Raw genomic sequence first — 12447 nt, forward strand, 5'->3', positions numbered from 1 at the left:
AATATTTTCCTATTCTCTCTCATTAAATCCTATATTTAAGATATATTTTTTTCATCATTAAATTCTTATAATTAAATCCATAATATTAATTTTAATAGTATAAAAATGAATATTTTGAAAAGTAATTTGAAAACAAAACCATTTTCTCCCCTCCCGGTGGTGGGCAAGCAATTTGGCCATTTAGGGTCAAATGGATTGATAAATAGTGTCATAATTAAATAATAAAAATTAAAATAAATAACTAGGAAATGTAAGAAGTATTTGTATTAATGGTGAAAATGGAATGTCAAATTTAAAACCCACCTATAAATGAAATGATTCCATAGTCAATTAATAAAATTTTTAATAGAAAATACAAAGAATCACAAAAGTATTAAAAAAAGATAAAGAAAATTTTGGGTACATATCTAATGTTATATATTTATAAAAAATAAAATATTGAGTACATCTCTAATATCATGCATTCATTATATTGAACAAAAATAAGTTTTATACATAAGAAATAATTTTATCAGTGATGGAAATGTAATACAAAAATTTAATGTCAACTTAGAAATCAAATTTTTTTTTTCTTTTTAGATGGTGAATTAGTGTATTGAGTCAAATGATATCAAAGACAAACAAAAATTAAGTGCGATAAGTAAAAAATATTTTATATAATGTAAATGAAATATATAATTTAAAGGGAAAATTATAGTCAAAGTCGGTTGTACATTTAAAACTAGGTTGCAGGTTGGTCTAGAAATCAACAAAACTCTAACAACCAGCTCTACATTTCAAATTATAAAAGCCCCCACCATGTCATCGGAGGCTTATGTGATTGGTGCCAACATGAGACTTTTAGTCCATGTTGGACACAACAAAAAGCCAATAACGAAAATAAGTTTTTAGTTTCTCTCCCACTCCCTCTGTCTCTCGATCTCCCTCCCTTCTCTCTCACTCTCATAGTCATCTCTTGATCTCTCGCTCCCTTTGTCTCTCTCACTATTCCAACTTCAGTCTGTAGCCAAATCAAAACCTATCTCTCTTTCTCTCTCATTCTTCTCCCTCATTCTCCCTCTCAGTCAATATATCTCCTTCTCTCTCCTTCAATCTTTATCATTATCCAATTTGTTTAAATTACATAACCAAGAGTTTCTTGTGAATTTTTATCAAATAGGTGTAATGATTTTTGAACCATACCAAATTGGTCTCATGTTCTTTTATACAATCTAATTATACCACATAAGTGAGTACGAAAAAAAAAAAGAACGAGAGATGGAGTGAGAGAGAAACTGAAGGAGAACGATAGAAATTAAGGGAGAATGAGAGATTGACTGAGAAAGAGAATGAGAGAAATTGAGGGAGAACAATAGGTAGAGAGAGAGAAAGAGAATTTGATATAAAGAACGTAAATATAGGAACCAAAAATCATTTTTATTTATTTTCAAATCACACAGTCGTTGAACAAATAAAAATGACTGTGTGAGTGAGAGAGTGTGAGGGAGATTGAGAGAGAGAGAGAGAGAGAGAATGAGTGAGTGAGTGAGAGTGAGAGTGAGAGAGAGAAACTAAAGACCCTTTTTTTTTTTCCAATCACCCAACATTAAAGGGCAATTTTGGTATAAGCTTTTTATTATGTCCAATATGGATTAAGTGTCCCATGTTGGCAACAACCACATAAGCCTCTGATGACATGGCGGGGGTTTTTATAATTTGAAATGTAGAGCCATTTGTCAGAGTTTGAAGGTTTATGGACCAACTTGTAGCTTAATTTTAAATGTATAGTCGGCTCTGACTATAATTACCCAAATTTAAAACTAATAGTCCAACTTTTCAAAGAAACTCATGATATCATAATTGAATAATAAATATTTAAGAAAAGAAAAAACACTAAAATGAAAATGTACAGAATTTTTTCGAAAACATTTGAGAACATTTTTTATGTTATATATTCATCATATGAAATAAAATTTATTTTTATTTATGATAAAAATACAATACAAAATTTAATAATAATAATAATTGTTATTTGCTACAAGCATTTAAGTTTATTTTTAATCATATTGTTACTTTTGTTAATTTTCAATTTCTATCTTAACTATGATATATCTAAAATTCAAGTAATTAATATAAAGAAAAATTTCTCATGTGCAATGCATGTGCTTAATTGCTAGTTATATATAAAAGTGGGAATGCAATGTGAAACTTTTTTGGGACTAAAATTCCCTCTACTTCTTTGTTTAAGAAAGGGTATAAAAGTCATTTTGTTATAGCTTTAATGACAGTTTTTATAGCTATTAAAATGTTTATAATTGTGTACTTAGTTCATCTCTAATGGTAAGAGTTGAAAATGTAACTTCAGTTATTACTTCCCACCTCATTTAATCCCCTCTCAATAAGTCTTATATTTAAATTATTAATTCTCATTTTCTCTTATTAAATCCTATATTTAAGTTATTTTTTTACTAATAAATGCTTCTAAATAGATTTATGTCAATATTTTAACAACATAAACCCATATATTTTAAAACTGGTTCAAAAACAAAATCATTATTTGTCCAAGTGGTGGCTAAGAAATTCAACCATCTGAATCAAATTTTTAATAAGAATAAATATATTAAATTACAAAAATATATAAAAAAGTATACACATTTATGATACTTTTATTAATAAATTAAAGCAATAAGTGTAATAAACAAGGATTATTTTTATTGATATGAAAATGAAATACATAATCTAAGGCTGACAAAAAATGAAATTATTTTACTATTTGACAAAAACCAATAGTTCAACTTTTCGGTCAAATGTTTTAACATTTAATGTCATAAATAAATAAGAATAGTTAATAAAATATAAAAATACATAAATTTTGCAAAAAGAAAAAGCATTCAGTCACATGTATAATATCATATAATTATTGATGAAGGAAGATTTGGCCCGACCTCTCTATTACGTGACACGTGGCAGAAACAACAGCTCGGCAAAAGGGGCCAAGCCTAGGCGGGAACAAGGGGACACTAGCGGACTGAGCTCCCTACTAGGGACCCGAACTGACCCACCTTGTAACAGCTCGGGATACACCTCTCCGAACTGACCCACCTTGTAACAGCTCGGGATACACTTCGCTGAACTGACCCACCTTGTAACAGCTCGGGATACACTTTGTTGAATTGACCCACCTTGTAACAGCTCGGGATACACTTCGCCGAACTGACCCACCTTGTAACATCTCGGGATACACTTCGCCGAACTGACCCACCTTGTAACAGCTCGGGATACACTTCGCCGAACTGACCTGCCCTATAGATACCTCCGAGCTCAAGATCGCCTCGCTCAGCACTTCGCATCACTTGGCACCAAAACCAAACAAGTCGTACCACGCCTGACACTAAGGAAGTTCGTGCCAAGGGCGCCGTGCCTGACTGACTTGGGATTTGACGTTTGGCGGCAGCACCCTAAACGGCCACTTGCCACCGCCACTGACACCGCCATCTCCAGTTAGATGACGGTTAGGCAGCGACGGTTTTGTCTCAGCAGAAAGGACGACGGCCGAATTGACAAGCACAAGGGTAATCATACTTGACCTGACAAGGGCCCCGGGACGAGTGCACGAGGTGACTATAAGAGCCCCCTGCCCCCCGACAACGGAGGTATGCAAACTTTGCGCTATCTGGTATTACCTTGCTTTTGAAGGATTCTAACTTGAGCTTTGGAGCCTCTACACCGGGTTCCCCCCAGAGTTTCTCCATCTCCTCCGTTTCAGGTTCCCTGCTACCCCGTTCGGAAGCAAGGCAGCGGACAGCTAAGACCGGCCAGATCGCACTCCATCAATTGGTGTCGTCTGTGGGAAAATGCTTCAAAAAGCCTCCCTCCAAACTTCGATAACCCCTTTTCTCCAAAAAAAAAAACCCAACACTCATGGCCTCCTCCAGCAACACCGAACGTGGCACGGAGACAAACGCCACCGTGGAGTGACTTCAAGTGCCCGTAGTGTGCGTTGGACAGTTCACCATCCCCCTTTCGACGGATGGGATCCCCAGCTTAAATGCGCCACAAGCAGTGGCACCCATAAACCCTCCTACCACAAGCATCCCCTTTCCTCTCCCCATTGAGACAACCTTCACTGAACCGGCTGCCGTCCCCCCAACAGCTAGCCAAAACCGATTGGAGGACCTGATGCAGTGCATGCGGGCAATGCAAGCCCAAATGCAACAGTTCCAACAACACGAGCTTCACCAGCACCAAGTACTGCACAACATCTCCCAGTATCACTATCAACAGCAGTTCCCTCAACTGCCACTGAACCAACCACTACTTCCGCCTCGCCACCCCGCTTTGAGGCTGGTCAAGGCCTCCCCGCAGGATGGGCGCCCCCACCAGGCGAAGGCCTCCCGGCCTAGAACCACCCCAACAGTCAGGCCTTGTCCCCAGGCCGATGAGAGAAAAATGTCATCCCCGCCTCGCAACCCGCGGGCGGGTCGGGAACCTCGCCCGCGAGGTCGGCACCCCGGCGCTCCGAGCCCGAGCTCCCGCTCACCGAAAACCGATTCAGCGCCCTGGCGGCAGACTACCAGCATTCCGGGCCCATCGAGCTCGGTAACACGGAGGCCAGCAGCGCCAGTACAAGGCCCGCTAAACGGCGAAGGCGCCGGCGAAGTCGCCGAACCACCACCCGTGCCTTGTCGGAATTCAGAGGCAAAGACATGAGCTCGAGCGAGGTAGGGGCTGCCCCGGCTCTCTCCGTTCCTTCCCCCCTCGAATCGGAACTCCTGGCGGTCCCCTTACCCAGAGACTCCAAGCTCCCACCTCTGGACAAGTACGACGGGTCCTTCGACCCCAACGACCACGTTGACGCCTTATAGTCGCAAATGCACCTCGCCAGGGCCAGCGAATCGTGCATGTGCGTGGCCTTTACCACCACCCTCGAGGGGGTAGCCCGCACTTGGTACAAGAACCTGGCCCCCGGGTTGATAAAGTGTTGGGCTCAGTTCGTGCAAGTCTTCACCACACACTTCGTCACCAGCCAACGGTGCCACAGAACGGAGGAAAGCATCTTCGGAGTAGTCCAAAGAGAAGGAGAATCTATTCGGGGCTACATCAAGCGATTCAACGAAGCATGCTTGCAGATACCGCGGTTGGACCCCGTAGTGCAGCTCGCGGCGGCCAAAAGAGGGGTGACGCACAAAGAATTCAAATGGCACATGGTGGCCAACCAGCCCGCAACCGTGGCCGAATTCCTCAAACTCGCAGATAAGTTCATGAGGACAGAGGAAGAAATCAACCAACGAACCGAAGGTGGGAACGAGAAAAGAAAGAGAGAAGGCGAGCTCTCCAACCCGGTGAATAGAAAAAACCCAACCCGGGAGCCGAAGCCGAACCAGTCATTCCGGGCCCCCCTAGCAGTTCGGACGGACTATACGCCGTTAAACACGAGGCAGACAAAGATCTTAATGGCGATCAAAGACGCTCCGTACGTTAAGTGGCCACCTCGCCTAAAGGGAAATTCGAACGAGAGAAATAAGAATTTGTATTGTAGTTTCCATAGAGACCATGGTCATAGCATTGAACAGTGTAATAACCTCTGGGACGAGATAGAGGGGCTCATCCGTCGCGGATACTTGAGAAACTTTGTACAACACAACAATAACAATAAAGCAGGTCAGCAAGGGGAGCACGAAAAGGATGCCCCCGAGTCTAGCAACAGACCTGTCGAACCGTTGCAGAAGCAGCCTCCGGAAGAGAGGCCAGTTCGGTAGCAGCCCGGATTTCAGATCGCGAAGCGGCCCTCGAAGAACGGAACCCCCCAAAGAGACCAAAGACCGAAGAACCAATCTTTTCACGGAGGACGACGCGCGAGGAGTCCACTACCCCCATGATGACGCGCTTGTCATTAAACTAAGGATCAACGACTTCGAGGTCAGGCGCGTACTCGTAGACTCGGGCAGCTCAGCGGACATCCTCTTCAAATCAGCATTTGACCAGCTGTAGTTACAGAGGAGCGAGCTGAAACCCGCGAACACTCCCCTGGTGGGTTTCAGCGGAGAGGAAGTCAGGCCCCTCGGAAAAGTAACTGTCCTTGTGGAAGTCGGCACATGGCCTTGTGCGATCAGAATCAACCATGATTTCCTAGTAGTCGCGACCCCCTCCCCATACAATGCCATAATAGGGCGGCCGATCACGCATATCCTACGGGCGGCGGTCTCCACCTACTATTTGGCCATGAAGTTCCCTACGGACTTCGGTATAGGAGTAGCGCGGGGCGAACAGCTCAAGTCCCGCAAGTGCTACGTTGTCGCCCTGAAGGGAAAAACCAAGGCGGCCGACGACCTCGAACTAGAGCGGCCTGCGGAGCAAGGTGAGGAACGAGCTTCGCCCACGGAGGAAACTGCCGCAATCCCGACTTCAGCTATGGACCCAGCTCGCACACTAAGCATCGGAGCTTCCATCGAAGACCCCCTATGAGCCGAACTGGTGAGTTTTTTACTTCAATATTTAGATATTTTTGCCTGGTCCGCGGCCGACATGCCCGGCATTAGCCCCGGCCTGATAACGTACAAACTTAATACTAACCCTGTAGTCAGACCCGTTAGACAGAAGAAACGCAACTTAGCCCCAAAACGCTGGAGAGCGGTCGACGAGGAGGTCGAGAAGCTCCTCGCAGCAAACTTCATAAGGGAAGTCCATTATCCGAGCTGGGTGGCCAACCCGGTGTTGGTAAAAAAGGCAAACGGCAAGTGGCGCATGTGCGTTGACTATACCGACCTCCTCCCATTCTAGATATGAAACCACATCGGAAAGTAAAAGAGGTTCAGAAACTAAACGGCCGCATAGCCTCTCTAAGCCACTTCTTGTCTAAGTCAGCAGACTGCTGCCTACCCTTCTTCAAGGCAGTCAAAGGCAAAGGGTTCGAGTGGACCCAGGACTGCCAGTTCGCGTTCGACGAACTAAAAGGTTACCTCGCTAGTGTGCCAACCTTAGCCCGGCCCGAGGTGGGCGAGGTCTTAGAACTGTACCTCTCGGCGAGCGGCGAGGTGGTCAGTTCGGTACTGATAAAAGAAACAGACCGGGTCCAACGACCCATCTATTATGTTAGTAAAATTTTGCAGGGAGCAGAGGCAAGGTACCCGAAGATAGAAAAACTAGCATACGCCCTAGTAATAGAAGCTCGGAAACTCCGCCCATACTTCCAGGCTCACACCGTCATCGTCCTAACTGACAAACCTATTAGACAAGTTTTACTCAAACCCGAGGTCTCCAGTCGACTGACAAAATGGGCCATCGAACTCAGCGAGTACGACCTCCAGTACAAACCGAGAACCGATATCAAGGCCCAAGCTTTGGCAGATTTTATCGCCGAGTGCACTTTCAGCCACGAAGCCCCACAGGTCGAGCCCGAGGTCCCCAGTTCGGGCGAACCCGGAGCTCAATAGACAAACCGCAGAAGTGACAAACCAACCGGGGTCCCCCACTATTTATAGCTACAGTAACCAAGAATCGACCTTGCAGACCGAAGACGATCCGACGGCCCACGTTCTTACCGACCGCACAACCCTTAAGGTCGAGACGTGATTGGTGCACGTCTTTCCGAAAAAAGCAAAACGTCAACGCACGTCTTTTTGAAACCGACGTCGCTTCGACACGCGTCTTTTCCGAAACTGACACGCCACACGTCTCCCTGACAGTCGCCCGCGCACGTACGGCAGTGGCACGCCTTTTTGAAATGACCCGCTGTCACGTCCCAGCGACGCGAATTGGTTTGAAATTTAAAATGCGCGTTGTCACAACCACCAACGTTCTTGAGTAAGCACATTTCCTGCCTTCTCGGAAACCGAAAGAACCCTAGCAAAAGCGTCTCGTGCAGTGAAGGTTCGAAGGACGGGACAAATCCACCTGCTACCTCGTGAAAACCCCCTTACCATGGCAAGACCCCCGGCGCAAGGAGTGGGGGGCAATTGATGAAGGAAGATTTGGCCCGACCTCTCTATTACGTGACACGTGGCAGAAACAACAACTCGGCAAAAGGGGCCAAGCCTAGGCGGGAACAAGGGGACACTAGCGGACTGAGCTCCCTACCGGGGGCTCGAACTGGCCCACCTTGTAACAGCTCGGGATACACTTCGCCGAATTGACCCACCTTGTAACAACTCGGGACACACTTCGCCGAACTGACCCACCTTGTAACAGTTCGGGATACACTTCGCCGAACTGACCCACCTTGTAACAGCTTGGGATACACTTCACCGAACTGACCCACCTTGTAACAGATCGGGATACACTTCGCTGAACTGACCCACCTTGTAACAGCTCGGGATACACTTCGCCGAACTGACCCACCTTGTAACAGCTCGGGATACACTTCGCCGAACAGACCTGCCCTATAGATACCTCCGAGCTCAAGACCGCCTCGCTCAGCACTTCGCATCACTTGGCACCAAAACCAAACAAGTCGTACCACGCCTGACACTAAGGAAGTTCGTGCCCAAGGGCGTCGCGCCTGACTAACTTGGGATCTGACGTTTGGCGGCAGCACGCTAAACGGCCACCTGCCACCGCCACTGACACCGCCATCTCCAGTTAGATGACGGTTAGGCAGCGACGGTTCTGTCTCAGCAGAAAGGACGACGGCCGAATTGACAAGCACAAGGGTAATCATACTTGACCTGACAAGGGCCCCGGGACGAGTGCACGAGGTGACTATAAGAGCCCCCTGCCCCCTGACAACGGAGGTATGCAAACTTTGCGCTATCTGGTATTACCTTGCTTTTGAAGGATTCTAACTTGAGCTTCGGATCCTCTACACCGGGTTCCCCCCGGAGTTTCTCCATCTCCTCTGTTTCAGGTTCCCTGCTACCCCGTTCGGAAGCAAGGCAGCGGACAGCTAAGACCGGCCGAATTGCGCTCCATCAATTATCATATTAAACAAAAAGTAAGTGTGACATCAAAAATATTTCTGTACACAGAAATACAAAAAAGAAGAAGAAAAAATTGAACACAATTATAATACTATATCTACACTACTATTAAAAATATGAATAAGATTGTGGAATTTTTTTTACTAAAATACTCATTTTGGATTTAATCCCTATTTAATTGTGACACTTAAATTGTAAATTGAACAAATACTGTTCACATCATTCTCTTCTATTTAAATCTTATTTTTTCATAAATGAACAAAAAAAAAAAGATACACCAAAAAGATAAAACATTATAAAAATAAGAATCTAGCGAAACATGTGGGATTATCAATGATACTTGAAACTTCACAACTTGATCCAATTATCACATATTTGGATGAGGTGTTTATGTAATTAGATTTTGACTTTGCAATTTGCATCCGATTAGTAATCAAAATCAAAATAAAAAATTACATATTTATACAAATTTGTGGATACATTATTAATATCATTATCATCATTTAGAATTGTCACGTGTAAAGCATGTGCATGCTTACTAGTATTTTAAAAAACGACCAAGAACCAGATCCACTTTGGTGATTGGTTTCTAAGTCAGCAGTTCAACCATCCAGTCTGAAAGAATCAGCCCGTGTTGCATGAAAAAATTTTAAAAATAAAAAAAAAGGCCTGAAAACAATTATCTAAGTTCAATGGGTCGACAGTTTGACCACCAAAGTCAGTGGGTTACTAACCGATTCAATGGTTTTTGGAAAAATTACGGTTTGGGGAAGAAACAGAACCTGTATTCTGACCAATTTCCAGATTGGATGGTCTGACCATCTGGATGAAGGACGGTTTTAAAACCTTGCTCCAGATTTCTTAACAAACATAGCTTACGGCCTGGCTGCTGGCTGTGTGGAGCCCTACCTGAGAAAGCCAGAACTCAGAAGCCGCAGCCCTCCAGCCCTCCCAAGTCCAAGTGGTCACTTATCTCATTCGTGAATCCCTGGGCCCAAGAGTAAGGCCAGCCCCGGATATCGGGATATGGAATTGGAAACTACAGACGAAAATTAACTCGTCCATAACAGATTTTTTGCATGGGAACCAATTTCTCCCGAGTCCCGCCTGGCTCATTAATGACATTACCAAATGCACATGGTGTTTGGCCCAACTACAATTGGACCAGATACCTTCAGGGAACCACAAAGGACTAATGCAATCCCAATTCCCAAACATTTCTTTTCTCCATAGCACAAAATGACAGAACTATTCCCAAAACTAGACAAGTAGGGACCATTGAAGTTGAAAGTTGAGACCGATCTCATCCTCTGACAGCTAGAATACAAAATACAATGAATCAACCAATTGAACCATTAGGCCAACCCCCTCCCCCCAATAATTTTGCCCCTTTTTTTTTTAATTTGGATTGACCTTCATTCTCCATTATTACTATAAAAATGGACAACTAATATTCTCTCAATTCATACCAGTGGAAGCGTGGAACTCTATAAAAATTTCAAACAACGACAAGTCAATTGTGTTGAAATTGTATCACCAAAAGTCCTCCCAAGTTAGCAACCACCATCTTGCCTGCACGGGATATCTGTAAATCAATAATCTCTTTGATTTTTGAGAGCATGTCTTGCCCGTTATGAGTTTTTTAATACATTTATGTGAAGATATATATAAATTTAATTTTATTTCAGTGGGAATTGAAGCTGTTGAAAAGAAATTGATTTCTCTCTTTTTTTTCGACTTCTTTTCTGGCTTAGTAAAAGTCATTAATCAGCAGAAGATTTGACTTATTCATAACTCAAAATGCCAATGAATTCCTACTCCTGTGGCCATTGGTTGCCTTCTAAGATCAATTTCGTTTGACTTTATAATTATTCTTAAATAATGACTTTGTAAAACATTAAGAATTTGTAGTGACATCTAAGTATTTATTTTTCTGAAGATTCACATTAAAACCGCTAATGCATCTGACCACAGTTGGTAAGGTTGAGTCTGTGTATTCACTATTCAGACCTGTTGGAAGCCTAATTCCTTCGATTCTTCGTTTTTCTGTGAAGTACAATGTTCAAGTTTTGGTGCTTTCTGTTCTAATTCTACGAGTATCGGGGGCTACAAATTACTTGGAAGTTGGAACATCAGATGTAGGCCCACCTAGGCCATGCTTGGCCCACCCACTTGGTGTGGGTATATACCCAAACCCAACTAGCAACACTAAAATGGGTCAAGTTATAAACAATTGCTTATCTGAGACTTGTCCAGCTCGGCTTTTACAATTTTACATAATATTTTGATATTAGGACCACCAAACTACCAAAGCCCAAATTCAGAGTCCATTTTTTGAGCCCCATAACTTATACTACAAGAAGAAAATTAAGAAAGAATTATTAATTTTATTTTTGTATTTATTATAGATTATAATATCTACGCGAGCTGAAATCACAAGCTAGCTTGGTTAATTTAAACCTCTAGCGATGACTTCAATTTTCTTACGATACAAGTTGTAGATTTAATTACTAATCCACCTAAACTTGCCAAATTTTTAGTCGAGAACTAGCTAGTCCAACTGATTTAGCATCTCATTAAGTATTTAATTAGATCCATATGAGTGTATACACCTGATGAGGGTGGATTTGGCCCTCCAATGATTGTGACATATGGTACCTCAGAGCAACTATGTGATACTCGGAATCACTTAAGCAACAACTTGCCAAGTTGATGGTGCCCAATCTGGCGGCCTAACTCAGGCGCCGACTTGGCGACCTGCGTGACGTGCTCGCCGACAAATTCGGCATGCATACCCCACGATCCTTGGAGGTTGGCCCTCGTTCCGGAAGATGGTCAACGTGCATGGCAGTTACCTCCGAGGATCTCAGACCAGTTAGACACAACCTCCTAGAGATCTCGGGGGCGGTCCGTGAGCAAGGCCTATATAAAGGCACCAACCCCAATGACACAAGGGGGCAAGTAAGCAAGTAAGCAAGTTCTAGCTCTCAGACTTTGTGATTTTTAGCTTGTAGTCTACTATGAGAGTACTGACTTAACCATCGGAGCGACCTCACCGGGTTAGCCACCCCGGGTCCTCTGACATTTGGTTCCTTGCAGGTCTCTAAAGAGCAACGAAGTTCATCAATTCAGCTCGCCACCAGGCAGCTCTGCACCTGGTCAGCCCGACACCTCACAGGCAGCTCACCACCTGGTCATCTCGGCACCTCATAGGCAACTCGGCACTATAGTCAGCTCGCCACCTAGCCTGCCCAACTCGACTCAGCACGGCAGCCAAAGTTCACTTCGGCCTCAGTCATCGGCTACTTAGAAACAGACCAAATGATGAAATACTTAACACAAAAAATCGATACATCAATAAAAATTGATTCATCAACACCCATTATCTTTGCATTCGTTGGTTCATAAAATCATGGTCTATCTCTATACACCCATTTGTATGCAATATTTTAAAAATCAGCCCATAAATGAAACCTCATGGTTCTGGGTCAGTGGTTCAAATAACAAAACGAGATGCTAAGTTGTTGTTCGATCGGTTTATGCGGTTCAGCGG

Source organism: Nelumbo lutea, chromosome 3 (assembly GCF_056320005.1).
Source record: "Nelumbo lutea isolate HS-2025 chromosome 3, American lotus-T2T, whole genome shotgun sequence".
Classification (NCBI taxonomy): Eukaryota; Viridiplantae; Streptophyta; class Magnoliopsida; order Proteales; family Nelumbonaceae; genus Nelumbo; species Nelumbo lutea.